This window comes from Pteropus alecto, unplaced genomic scaffold, assembly GCF_000325575.1.
Source record: "Pteropus alecto unplaced genomic scaffold, ASM32557v1 scaffold106, whole genome shotgun sequence".
NCBI lineage: Eukaryota > Metazoa > Chordata > Mammalia > Chiroptera > Pteropodidae > Pteropus > Pteropus alecto.
Genome location: NW_006442103.1, coordinates 16,924,369 through 16,930,601, shown reverse-complemented (window position 1 = coordinate 16,930,601; position 6,233 = coordinate 16,924,369).

Below are 6,233 nucleotides of genomic sequence, written 5' to 3'. Positions count from 1 at the left end.
GAGATGGGGAGGAAAGGTGAAGTCAGACTCAGGAAACACAGCCCAGCGTTTCTCCACTTCCCTCCTCCGGGTCCGTGCCTCCCTCCCGCCGCCTCAGAATAGCTCCTCCCTGGCTGCAGCCCTGGTGTGCATAGGAGAGGGGGGGCGACGTGCCTGCTCAACCTCTGAGCAGCGGTGACCGGGCGGGGGTGGACCCTGTGGTGTAGACTGCGGTTTGTGGGGGAGATGACAGTCGAAGCTCCAGGCGGAGCAGACCCGGGCCTTTGGTGCTCACCTGTGCTGTGCCACCGACCACCGGGGGGAGGGGGGCCTCGCGCAGGTCTCCTTGCCTGTGAGGGTCGAGATTCTGTACGAGGCAAGGCGGTTACTCCAAATCCGAGGAGGTTCCTTTGCCCTCGGGCAGATTTACGGTGCCCTGGGCTGGGAATGTCCGTGGCCATGTAAGAGGAAACAATGCGGACCTGACGAACGCAGAGAGAGGAGCTTTGGTGTGGCCACATCTGCGTCTCTCTCGGAGGGGACGCGGGGCTGGCTTAGCATTCTTTCCGTGCGGATGGCCGCTTGCTTCCCCCGTGTCACACCGCCAACTGGTGAACACACAAAGTCTTGTACCCCAAAACCTGAGAACGCCCCCCGATCTCCGTAGCAGACTGAGACGAACTACCACGTGCTGGCTGAAGGAAGGGGTTCGTGCGCTCAGCCAACAGACAGACACGCAGTCGGGCTATTTAGAATAAGCGTCTGTCGTCGGGGCACGCGTGATCCGAGAAGGCAGCAGGTTAACGCCTTCTCCGTCGGCTTGGGGTGCTTAAGGGGAACCCTGGGCATCGTGCCAGGGGCTGCGTGACGGTCCGGGTTGGGGGCGTGGGGGCGTCCTCTGGCAACGCGATCCTCCAGTGGCATCAGTACCCCAGGAACAAAGATGGGGGGAGTCTGGAAAGATCTCTAGACCAGAAGGGCTGCGATCAGTACGCGCAAGGGCATTCGCCATAAGTTTCGGGGCCACTTTCTATGGCAGGGGCCATTCCACGCTCTGGGTCAGGGTTAGGCCACTGGGGACGACCGATTGTTAAGCTGTAGAGCAAGGGAAAGTGACGCCGGGGACGCTGGGAGGAAAATGGAACCACCGCGGCTCCGGCGGCCCGCGGCCCCTCCTCCCCTTTCCTCCCTGTGGGGTCCGCCTTTTGTCGGCTCAGAGCATCGTCACCTTTGGGCGAGCGTCTTCATGTCCCCTGGCAGCGAGGGCTACGCGGGTCCTGCGTGTCGCAGAAGCACCGACACCTGGTCCCCGTCTTTGCTCCTCGAGGCAAATTTCAGGGCAGGGGCAGGGAGAAGCCTCCAGCGGACAGCCCCAGGCGTCCGTCACAGAGCCACCGTCGGCCATCCCTGTTTGCTGCCACTTTACCGGGAGTTTCACAGCTGAAGTGCTAGGAAACAGTGGCACCAGGAGAAAATATGGGCGGGCCCCCAGTTCGGACGGCTGAGAAGGGAGGTTCGTCACAGCGCTTGTCATCGTACGACGGGTCCACCTGCACGTCTTTGCAGGAGCTGGGTCGCCGGGCAGGGCTTTTAGTGTCCCTCCTTCAACTGCCCCTCCAGCCACTCGCCACCCCAGACTCCCGCCCCCTTTCCAGCCTCATCCCCATCTTCACCCCCACCCCATCCAAGGCTCAGACTCCTCAAGAATTTCACACAGGCTTTTTTTAAAAAAAATTATTCATAAAATTCACGCTTTACTGGTTTTTCTAGTGCTTTCCAGGTTGATCTGGGAAGAGGCGTTCAACAGCCCATGACAGTTTGCCATGTTGGCAAGTAGAAAAAAGTTTCAACTTGATAAAATGTTATGCAAATACAAATTGTGCTGATTAGGGCAAATTCTCGATAATTACCTATCAATGAAATTCTGGGGGCGCAGACAATGATTACTTACGCAAGTTGGTTATTTTGCCACCTGTGATTCGTTATTGACATAAAACGACAATGAGACCATAATTCTTTTTCCAAACGGCTTAAATGTCCGCGAAGAAGAAAGCTCGACCCTAAATGCCGGAGAAGGGATGACAGTCGGTTCCAGGATTCGCTGACGGACAACATTCCCTGTGTAAAGATCGACCCTCTCCCCCGCGAGTAAGACTGCACATCCTGTTTCCTAGATGACATCGCAAACTCAGGAATGGCGAAACTCAAGAAATCACGCAACAGCATGTTTTCTTTTGAGAAATGTTGTCAGACTCCATACCCTTTCCTCCATTTTTCTCAGGACTTCCCACCTAATTAGACACATAACCTATACACCTCAGTACTCCTCCCTTAGAAAACTCTAGAACCGCCGTGACATCTACTCCCGGCCATTGCCGCCCACTAAATCACAGACCCACAAGCCAGGTCCCTTAATCTCTCGAAGCCTCAATGTCCAAGGCAACCTCTCGGCACGGCTGTGAGTCCCTGTCATGGGAAGCCTGGGGAAGTGCATTGGGAGAGCATTTGTTGAAAACGGGGGCCGTGAGTTTCTGGGGCAGAAGAGAGGAAGACGTGGCTAGTGGGCACCTCGTTTATAACTGTGCTCCCCTCAACCAGCTCTCTTGGCAGAACTCCTTCGAAAACCAAGGTTGTTTCTGGAAGACTTCAGTCTAGGTGTCTAATCTTTTTAATCCTTGATAATCCATTTCTCTGATTCTCAATATTTATCTAGCACTCGACACACATTGTTTGAATAATCAACACTCCGGCTGAAAGGCCGCAGCCCAAGCTGTCAAAGGACCCCAAAATCTCAAAGCAAAAAGAAAACTGCCTGTTTTTATTCGAGAAATAGTAAAATGTGAGTTCGTTGACGTGTTTGAGAGGTGTCTGATTTAAACACGACAGCCAGGTGTCGTGATCCGTTTTCGGCACCACTTGGGGCCATCAATAGGAAGACTAATCACCTGATTGTGCTTGCGTGCAATTGCTTGACTAAGTCAGCTAAATTCCGTCCACTACGAAAAGCCACTACGTGATGGTGTTTTGCCATTATTTCCCCCGATTTATACTTCATATAATATTTGTCTGGCACATCCCCAACCTACAAGTTTCCCTTATTCCAGAGGAACGACTTAATATTATTAGGTCGAACCACGTGAAATTGCTACTGTTTTGGGTCAAAAACGATTGAAGTTTGGCATGGATGATGTGCAATGCCAGACAGCCGATCTCAGAGCCCCGTTCAGCCACTGACAAGGTCTAAAACCCACAGATGGTTATATAGTTTTTCTAAACCTTGGTTTCCTCATCTGTAAGATAGATGTAATAATATTACTATCCTCGGAGAGTTGTGAAAATTAAGTGAGATAATACACAAACAATGCCTGGCACACAGGCGTTATCCGGCTTAAAAGAGACAAAGGAGTCAGTTTGATCCGCCTGTCTGTATTCCCAGTGCTTAGCAACCCTCATTTGTTACACTTATTAAATAAACTTCACGTTCGATTGACCGATTTAGGTCTTCGGTGTTATCAAAATGAACAATTGCGTGTCTATAATCGTGTGTGAATATTTGCATATTTTGGTCCAAGAGCTTAATACGCCCATTCGGTTCCATCTGTTAGTAAAACAAGGAACCATCTGAAGCACGTGAAAAGTTAGAGGTCACGCAGAGGAGGAGCGGCTGCGGGGATTTAGAGAAAAACTGTGGAATCGTGAGATCTGTAAACCAAATGGAAAAAAAAGAGAGAGATTTAATGAAAGAGGGAGGGAAAACCCTCGCTCTGTGCTCCTGGGAGGTCTAGGAAGATCGAGGGTCAGGACCGACCATTGATCTTGGCTGTAAGGAAGTCACTGATGACCCTGGGAAAAGGAATTTTAATGGAATGCTGGGAACAAAAGCCTAAGTAGATCGATTAAAGACAAAATGAGAGGTAAGTACGTGGCACACTGAGGACAGACGGTATTTTTAACGGCTTTTGCTCTAGAGGGTAGCGCAGATTCGGTGGCACACTCGGTAAGACATACAGGGTCCAAAGGGCATTGTAAAGATGGGCTTGTACGTACACTGAAAAAGCACAATGAGGTGGAAAGGGGAGTTGATCAAGAGGAAGAGAGGGGACAACTGTAGGACCACAGCCCTCACGTGGAGCAGAGGGGACACACTAGTGCGCAAGCGCTGGCCTCGGCCTCACAACAGAGCGAGGCTCTTCCTTTCCATCGGAACAGTGGGAAGGCAGAGCACGGGTCGCAAAGGCAGGAGATTTGCCGAATTTGCTCGTGAAAGCTGTAGGAGCTCTCTTCTGATCGTCCCTCTTGTCTTAGTGACAGGGGAGTGTAAGTAACCAGCTGCGAATGAGCACAAGAGAGGGGCCGAAGACAGGAGAGGAGACGTGACTCCCTCTCTCGGGACTCTGAGAAGGGATGGACTCGGAGAGGGGAGTAGAATTGCCAGGCCACACTGAGGGTCGCTGGGATGCACGGTCGTAAACGCAAAGAGAGCCAGTCAACGCAGGGCTGTGTTTCTCTTCGGCCACGCTCACCTGTGCGGGGAGAGGCAGGGCGCAGGCCACGTGTAGCTAAAGCTGGATGTTTGCCTGGCCAGTGTCACCGTACAGGCTAAGCGCGTGCAGAGGACCATCTACAGTCATGTGCCGCAGAGAATCTGAACGAAGGGACGAGAAAGGGGGTCACGGGGCACGATCGACACGGTGAGAAGGTGAAGGGGTCGCCAGCGGTTCCCAGTGTGGGGGAAGCCGGGGTGGGGGGCGCTTTAAACGTGAGCCGGGACGAGGGCGGCTGTCGGAATGTTGGAGGCGATGCAGACGCTGTGGCCGCCGCCGGGTCGAGAGTCCGAATGTGGAATGGGGGCCGAAGTCACACGGAGGACAGCGCCCCAGAAGTGGGAAGGTGAGGGAGAGGCCAGGGTGGATGGGGACTGTGTGTGGACGTGGACGTCCCCGAGAACCTCGAGAGGGATGATGGTGAAGAAGAAGGTACGGGCTTTGGGAACGAGGGAACGGGGTGTGGACGTGGACGTCCCCGAGAACCTCGAGAGGGTTGATGGTGAAGAAGGCATGGGCTTCGGGAACGAGGGAACAGAGCCAGGCGGTGAGTTGACTGGACGAGCCCAGGGTGCCGGTGGCCCGGGCTGATGGCGTGTCCTGGAGGAGAGCAGAGTGTGCGTGTGCGTGTGTGTGTGTGCGCATGTGCACATACATGCAATCTGTTGGTCCCACAGGGACCCCTAAGCCATCCACTGCATTCTAGCACTAACCCTTCGTTCCTCCCATTTCTACACTGCATTCCATGAATACTTAGAGAAACGGCTTTGATCTAGAGTCTTCCCTTACCTGGTTCGCGGGGAAGCTGGTGTATGGACGTGTGGGGTAGGGAGTCACCCTCTTTAGCCTTCTTATTTTCTGGATGACTCTCCACCACCGTCCACGCTCTCCCCCACCCCCCGAGAACAGGTCAAATGTCCCAAAGTCTTAATGTTGGCTGGGACCTCAGAGATGATCTAATCCTACGTCCTTTGTTTTGGAAAGAGGCCAAGAAGAGTTCGATGGTTCGTCTCTGTTCACGCAGCAAGGCAGTGCAAACCTATACACCCGTCCAGTGTTCTCCTAGCTGCCCTGCCCAGCCATGTCATGCGTGGTTCCACTGATTCGAGTTGTACGAGTCTCTACATCGTCACATCTGTCCGCGCGATGCTCGGCGCTTACACTGCTACAGCTCCAGTAATCCCTGTTGCCATGGCTACCAGTATTTCCAACCAAGCATTTAGTTGGAGAGTAGAAACGAAAGGCAAAGGACACTCACCAGCCTTTAAGCAACAATCAGAGCCCGTGTTTGGGAGCGTCGTCAGCTCGAAGCGTGTCATTTCACATGAGACTCTGCCTAATGGCTGGGTATTCTAAGGGGAGGGCTGCAAACGCATCCTTCTTTGATATGATGTCTCGGTGGGGAAAATAATCAAAAAACAAATTCCTGAGATGTGAGTCGTTAGTTTGTATTAAAATAAAAAGGACATTTAAGCTCAAGCCTCTTAGCAACCGCCAATACCAGACAAGGCTGGTGTGGATGAGATCTCTGCTTCTGACCTGGCCAACCTTCCAAGACTGGGCCCCCTCAGATGGGACGAGGGGGTTCTGGGGCTCACCAGGAAGTTCCGAATCACTCCTGAGAGACAGCAGTATATGAGGGAAGGGGAGAGTGGTACTAGCTCAGATGGCCTGGAGACCTCGTTTTTCTTGTTTGTTTGTTTCTTCCTT